At 41.4% G+C, this 8,147-nt stretch overlaps 1 non-coding gene across 1 annotated transcript; it reads right to left on the bottom strand.

Annotated features, from left to right (window-relative positions):
• Positions 1 to 6,606: 6,606 nt before the first annotated feature.
• On the bottom strand, positions 6,607 to 6,696 carry TRNAY-GUA. Its single transcript is given in 2 exon segments — positions 6,607 to 6,642; positions 6,660 to 6,696. It is a non-coding gene; the product is annotated as a tRNA-Tyr (tRNA).
• Between the last annotated feature and the right edge of the window lie 1,451 nt (positions 6,697 to 8,147).

Raw genomic sequence — 8,147 nt, 5'->3', positions numbered from 1 at the left:
CATGTTGAAGTAGATCTTAGTGTCTTTCTGACACTAAGTCTCTTTGTTCTCCTATCTGCTGCTATGCATCACATATCTTAAGTTTCCAAGGTAAGCCAGTTTCTGCACAGAATCACACAGCGTGTTGCTTCAGCATCGCTCCATTGCCTTTTTATTTTTAATTTTTTTTTTTTTTTTTTTTTTGTCAAATACTCCGTTTTAGTACAGGTACGTTTCTGCTACATTGCGACAAGCTTTTAACTAGCAAGGAAGAAGCTTTCAAAGTTGCATTTCTGAAAAGGCTCCAATTTATTTCTCATAAAGATCCTTGGGATAAAAAGCAGATTAACGTTCAGAAGTAAGTTAAATGAAAAATTGAGGCCGCTCAGAGGGAGATGTTAAAGGCTGACTGGCACAAAGGGGTACTTTCTGGCAAACTTCTTGAAGTGCTAAAAGAGAAGGGTCAGGAGTCATCTGCTTAAGTAATGATCTCCAAGACAAAAATATTGGCTGGCCAATCCCATAACTACAATGGACTATTATATGTATGTTCTATAGGCTGAATGCATCAATTATACTCATCATGTGGTTTCTTGAACATGCTTAACTTGCTATTTCCTTTTATTCAATGTGATGGCACATAAATTAATGCAAAGACATACATGAGAGCGTTTTATACCATCCTTCTTCTGTTTTAAATTTTGAGGGTCAGTGGTTTCGTTATGAATAATTTAAAGGGAAAAACTTTGAGAATGGAAGAGGGTGGTAGGGCACGTCTGTCTCTGTGAGAGAAGTTCTGTCCACTAAACGCACTTGCACAGGATGAGAAACAGCTTTGCCAATCAATACAGCATCATAATTCCTCTCCTAACAGGAAATGAGGACTCAGTGCAATACTGCAGTTTTAATTTTAATGCAGTTTAAAAGGAAAAAACTCCAACACCAGATGCTCATCAGAAGACCATTACATGTTATTACTACATGCTATTTCCCTGGGGAACTCTCCTGGTTAAAAATCAACAATAAGAAGCAGCATACAGCTTTTTATAGTGAATCTCTTCAGCTGTAGTTCAGTTAAAAGGTCTGACAGGTCAAAAGACTCATCACAAGTTTGATTATTTCTCAATAGGTAAGCTGAGATGAGGGTAATTGCCATGTTTTTTACAGATCTCCTCACTGCAGAGCCCTTCACGTTTCCCTTCTTTCAGGCTGACACAACACAGATGAAATACAGCTTCATGTTTCTCCACCACTCTTTCCTAGAGATATATGTTGTTTCATTTATCACTGAGGACTGAGCACCAGCATGTTCACACACACTGACAATGGGTGAGTGCTCCTGTACCTACAGCCCTGCTCCATTGCCACCACTCACCTCCTTCCCCATCTGACCACAGCAGAAGTTCTCACTTCCAGCACATACCTCTTGGTCTTCTCTCCTGGAGTTGGTGCTGGAAAGCTGAAATTTGATAGAGCAATATCTTTTTATTCGCTGTTTAACTCTACTCTGTACCGTTTTATTCACCATTAGTTATCTTTCAGGATAACAAGGATATTCTGGATATGCAAGGAGGAGATTGTTTAGGTTGCAAAATCACTACAAACTGAAATGGTGGGAAAACTATTTGCTGGCTTCTTGGAGGGGGAAGAAGTTAATTCCATGATTTACCAAAAGTGAAGAACTCTAGAAGTGAGGAAGGGTGGTTGGAACACAGAGCAGCTGGAGTCCCTGATGAAGTTTTCAACTTTTTTTTCTCTACTGCAGCCTTTTAGGACATATTACTCAACAGCAACAGACTTAAGGACTAGAATGTAAACTGAAACAGGAACAGTGCTACCTATGCACGTCACAGGGACAGTAGGGATTCAAAATATAATGATCCCACAAGAGCTGTATATGGACATCAAAATTATTAGATTTTCTTCTATTCCAAGTTTTGGAGAGACCCTTAATTTACAAATACAGATCTCAGAACTCTGCAAGGCTTAGGGGTCTTAAGCAGCGATCATGCCTTACTGGTTCACCTTTCTTTTCCTTGGTCTTCAAATAAACAAGAAACACAGTGACCCAAGAATCAGTTCTAACTGGCCTCCCCTAACTGAAAGGTAATGTACTGCAAGAAAGGGAAGAATTGAGACCTCTCTGGATTTAACAAAGAAGGAGCCAGAACTCTTAGCATTCCTCCTAAGGACAGAAGGACGGACAGACTCTCTTCTTAGGAATTGGCAGCATTATACATCAAACTCACAAACCAGATAGGAAGAAGGATTTTGTGGTGTGGAAGAAACATCCAAGAAAGCTTTGTCTGAGGAGGCAGATAGCACCAGCTTAATTTTCACAGCAGATATCTCTGAGCAGTCAGCTAAGTAACCTAAATGCTGCAGTGAGAGCGCTGAGAATCTTCTAGGAAATTAAGCCAAACAGCTACAGCACCACATCACTAAGGAGTAATTGAACACTTTGATATGATAATTGATTATCGTGCATTGATTAAAGCAGGCAAGAGAGCATACACTCTCCAGATGACTTTCAAATTACAAAGCCATGAGCTTCAAAGCTTATTTGGATTCTCACAACAAAATACATTTCATTATTTACAACGTAAAAAAAGTATCCTCATAAATGCGGCAAGAATTTTAAAACAGTGCATGGTGAAATGGCACAACTTGAAATAAGGAACTAATCAATGCTATCAAAATGGCTTTCATCTGTCCTGCGGACTCAAATCATTTCCAGATGATAACATGGGACTGATTGGACGTCTCTGGAAGCAATCCTTATCAAGGCCTGATTATAATAACTACAATGGGATGGGGGGGGAAAAAAAGAAGGTTGGTATAGGATGGCTAAATAGGCCTGAGGAAATGTGCAAACAGTTGCTCAGCCGGTGTAAATCTACCTGACCTGGTGGCTGCAAGAAAAAGCAGCATCTGCTTTGGGTCATTTTCAACCATGCTTAGATGCCTTTCATAAATCCAGTCAAACACTCGCTGAAGGGGTTTTACCTCACGGTAAGAGCAGACCAATCTGTAAGCACTTGCAATTTGTATGAACTAGAAAATCATCACCGGAGCATCTTCATTTGCTTTCCCATTTTAAAATCTTTTCAAGCTCTTCTCAATTACACAGTTGTTATCATTTACTTGCATTACTACTCCATACAGAAACCAGGATCATGTTTTTCTTGGCATTGTGAAAAACTAAGTGAAGATACGATCCTGCTCAAAGAGCTTCATCCAAACTGCATGACCGGAGACAACAGGTGGCTGCAACAGAGTGATGGCAGCAGGAAATGGCAGAGGTTCAGTAGAACGTTCAGGCTGGATATTAGGAACAATTTCTTCTCAGAAAGAATAGTGATACACTGGAACGGGCTGCCCGGGGAGGTGGTGGAGTCACCATCCCTGCAGGTGTTCAAGAAGCATGTAGATGCAGCACTGAGGGACGTGGTCAGTGGCTATGGTGGGGTGCACTGGAGGTTGGACTGGATGATCTTGGTGGTCTCTTACAACCTTAATGATTCTATAATTGTGTTTCTAACTTAGGTCTTCGGTCCTGTCAACGTAGCACTGCATCTGTGGGCTGAAACCTGACTCCAGAACAAGCAGCTCACATCACTCCAACAATGGAGACCACCCAGCTTTTCTGAAGGGTTTCTTTAAGGTTAACCACATTTCCTTAGGCAGGCCCTGCATTACTCAGCCATTTCATGCTGTGTCAGAAGAACAGTTCCTGGCAATATGGCTTTGATGGAACAAGGTGAAATCAGGTGTCTGGAACCAGGCTGGGACTCTATTGTATTGGGAAATCAAAACAAAGCTCTGGATATACAAGGTCATCCAAAGCAAGCATAGCTGAGAACTAGGAGAAGTGAAAGCACAGACAGTTTGCCATATGTTTAAGCTGGCTGTAAGTACTTAAATTTCTTCACCACACAGGGTGATGTTTCTAAGTTAGGGGACAAGTTCAAAGCTTATCTGTGAACAAGAAGTGAGACAGAATGAACGAAGTTTTCTTGGAAGAAGAAGGAATATCCCACTGATGACAAACATTAGCTTGTCTAACAGGAGTTTACTACTGGCAATTCAGAGGCTCCCCAGTGGTCACCTCTTTGTTTCAGAGACTTGGCCTATGGATACCACTCCTCGGACAAAAACAGGGGAACCACAATGTCTGATGAGCCAGAGAAGTCTGGCTGTGGGAGGAAGCTTATTCAGGATGCAAGAGAAAGCTAACACTCCTAAGACAGTATAATTTTTAAGTACATCCTATCTTTGCTATCTGAAGTTTAATTTGAATGTGCTAGAAAAACAGAAGAACTTTATTTAAATCCACATTTCTGGCTTGATGGCTATATTTGATGGCATTTTTTATGAAATTATCTTGTGTGGACATGACTGCAGAGAAAGAAACAGTCTCCAGCATCATCACTGTGTCAGCAAGGAGCAGTCCTGGTAGTGGCAATAGGATGACAGCAAGCATGGTATTACAGAGGCTAACTGAATCAGACAGCATTCTCCATGCCATAACAGCTCACTCTTTTAACTAGAGGGAGAACATGCCTTGTGATGTGCACATACTTTTAATTAAACCCTTCTCCCTCCACTTGTTTTATTCACATCTTGTGCAAGCAGAGTGAAATATTCAGTGAGCAAGTATGTGCTCATAAACATAACACCTATGAGACAGTCTCTCCTTCCACCAGTCACCGCTGTTTCCCAGTTTCAGGGAACATATCAGCCCTTCTCTGATATGAGCACAAAATTTGGCATACAGGGATTTACTTTTCATAATTATTGGCAGATTTTGAATCAAAAGCATCACGCATATTGCAGCAATTAAGTGCATGAGTCAAGTACTCACTCATTTGGAAAGGCTCCTGCTTTGTGTTATTGCTCACCAAGACCATAAATGGCACGTTGCGAGGAGGAAATCTGTCCCAGGAGCTCAGGGGCAAGTGTGCTCGAGTTCCTCCTGTGATGTCAGAGGCTCATACCCCTCTCCTCCTCCTCCTCCTCCATGTCTGTTGGGACTGCCATTAGGGACCTGAGATGCTGCTGTCATGCAGCCTCCTCCCTGGCAACATTAGCAGGGCTGCAAGGAGGCTGCTTCCCTTCCCACCCTGCCTTCACAACCACATCCTATGGAGCAATAAATGTTTGGGCTGTCCCTTAGGGCCCGAAGAGCCTGTTGTGCTGTTCAGAGAGACAAGCCTGCCTCCCTCATTATGGTTATGAGGTTATAAGTGTGTATTGCAGTGCAGGCTGAAGAGTATTAATGCAGCTGAATTTGGAAGGACAAAGAAATCTGATGTTCCACTATGATCAATGGCCATTGATCCAACTTTAATTAGTAAAAAAAAAAAAAAAAAAAAAAAAGAAACATAAAATACTGGAATTACATCTCCTGATTATTCATTCTAGCTTAGTACCAGTTCCTCGATGGATTTGACCCAACTTCTAGCAAATATTTTTTATTAAAAATCTTAAGTATATTTAAAATACAATGAAAGATAAGCAAAGATGCCATCTCCATTTCCTGTCTTTGTTTGGCTTAGCACTGCGCTTTGCAGGAGGAGATGCTTTGCATGAGCAGCTTTGCATGAGCAAATTTCGATCCCTAATGTCATCTCATCTAATGCAAATATCTGAAAATGCCTAATCTTTTCTTTAATAAAGTTTCTTACAGACATCTAAGAGTTGACTGCATCTTGTGAAAGTGAGTTCTGTGAGTCAGTTTCCTGTGATAAACAAGATTTTCTTTTACAGATTCTCAGTGCCTTGTTTTTTAGTCTCACAAAGTTTCTCATTTGGGCTTCTTATGAAAGAAGTTCTTAGAATGCAACCTCAATAACCTTGCCCGTGGTATTCTTTCATATGCACCTTTTTTACCAATTTCCTTCACAAACTGACATAAACTTTACAACAGTTTACTGAAATGAGCAGTGCATAGAAATGATAAACCTTCACACAGCACACACAGTAGTATTCACAAAACTCTCATGAGGTTATTGATAACAGTCGCATGTAATGACTGTCACAGACAAATACATGACCTGAAGGGCTGTGGTGTTCCTGTCATCATGATATCATTTTTTCCCCCATCTCTTTTATTCCCTTCCACTCAAAGCAAAGTAACTGGACCTCTTCCAGTTTCTCATACTCAGTTTGGCTAAAAGAGGCTCTGCCAGCTCCATGCTGCAGGTCTGCTCTAGCTAACAAGGGTCTGTTGAAGGTGTTGAGCCCCTGAAGAAGAGAATCACATACAGTGTGCAGTGACTGATTAGGTGGACACATGGCAAAGGTCAAAGTGCCGTTGATGTAAGAATCAGAATGTAGGAAATAAAATCCTTGAAAGTAGTAAAGGAACAAAGTAAATCATATAATATCATAGAACCATCAAACGGCCTGGGTTGAAAAGGACCACAGTGATCACCTAGTTTCAACCTCCCTGCCATATGCAGGGCTGCCAACCACCAGGCTGCCCAGAGCCACAAGTAAAGTAACTCTCTCACTGTGCCTCGAGTGGAATATGGCTGGAAAGGGCAGTTTTGCCAAGCTGTAAAATCCAGATGTGAGTGAAAGACAAAAATCATTGAAAAAAATGACAGCAGCCTCCAAAACCTTTCCTTCGAGCCGGAATTGAACCAGCGACCTAAGGATTTCTTTCTACAGTCAGCCTACAGTCCTCCGCTCTACCAGCTGAGCTATCGAAGGAAGATGAGGGAGTGCCAAGAATGAGTCAAGACGACATCAACAATAGCCTTAGGCTCTAATGGACTTCCATATGCATTGCTTCTCACAAAAGCAAAACAGTATCAGGAAAAAAAAAGGGCATAAGTTTAGCCTTCCCTGCAAAACTGGATTTTGGTTATGAAACTGCCAGTTTTCTGCCAAATAGTTCACAGCTCCTGTAAGATTGTTGTTGGTGGTAGCATTAAGGTTGGAATTCCTGTGATGACCCAAATGAAATCTGTCTGCTTCTTAACAAAGAAATTTGCCAACTCTTCTGCGATCTTGCCATATTTCCTAATCTGAGCTAGGAGAACAGAGAGGACTCATTTCCACACAGTTCCCCACAACAGTTCCCCAGCCAAATCCTATAACAAGTTAGCAAACAAATCAGCTAACACACTCCCTGACAGCCTCCACAGTGAATACAGAGGAATGAAGGAAAAGGGTGGAAAGCAACAGACACTGAGGAAATATTTGTCTCACATATGAGGTGCTGTCACAACTTCTCAGAGGTCTAATCCTGGAACTTGCCATGTGTCATGACGTGCACAAGCAGCTTTCAGGTCAGTTGATGATGTGGAGAAAAGTATGGGAAGAAACAGAAATGCTGGATGCCAGCGCGGCAGTATCTGAGCTCTTGGGGGTCAGATAGATGGTCTCAGTGGGAGGAGGTCTGGGAGATACCCATATGCGGGAATGTGAGATTAATCTTCTGCTGGAAAAAGAATGGCACAACTGATAACATGCATGACCACAGATCACCAGGCTCCTAAATCAGAGCAGATAGTATGTATGGCCCCAGGGCTTTAATCTTTTCCAGTCTGCAGACCACACAGCATTTTCCAGGGCACTTCAGGGTCCCTTCAAGCAAATTTAAGCCTATTGTCATGAGTCCGCCTTATCTAAGTTACCTTTCACAGACCCCTCGAAATAACTCACTAGTCCCACCCATGCTTTCAGAGACCCCAAAAGTGAAAATCATTGCTCTGTTCAGTTTAACTTATTGGCACTGTCATCCATTGCTGAGGTACCAAATACAGACTTATGGGGAAGTATCACCATTTCGCTGCTGTCAAAAGTTGTTACCAGGGAAGATAACCCTAAACCACTTGTTCTTTCCTATAAAAATTCAGTGACAGTTAAGTCAAGATAATAATTCAAATGGAATCAGATAAAAAGTGGATGCTGTTACTATCTATGCATGAACGAATGGGATGCAGAAGCCACGGTGTTGCCTTGACAATAAAAAGCATGGATGATTTGTGAGAGATATTCTTGTAAACTACAAGTGTACCCCCCAGGGCAGGTTTTCAAAGTAGATATTCCTAGGAAAAATTAATTAAATTTTTCTTCATTTTTTGAACATGGTAAGCTTTGAATGCTTAACAGAATTAAATTCTGGTATGGAGTTCATGAAAGATCTCTGATTATTT

Source organism: Coturnix japonica, chromosome 2 (assembly GCF_001577835.2).
Source record: "Coturnix japonica isolate 7356 chromosome 2, Coturnix japonica 2.1, whole genome shotgun sequence".
Classification (NCBI taxonomy): Eukaryota; Metazoa; Chordata; class Aves; order Galliformes; family Phasianidae; genus Coturnix; species Coturnix japonica.
Note: the sequence above shows the minus strand (reverse complement) of the source record. Positions and strands in the feature narration are given on the sequence as shown.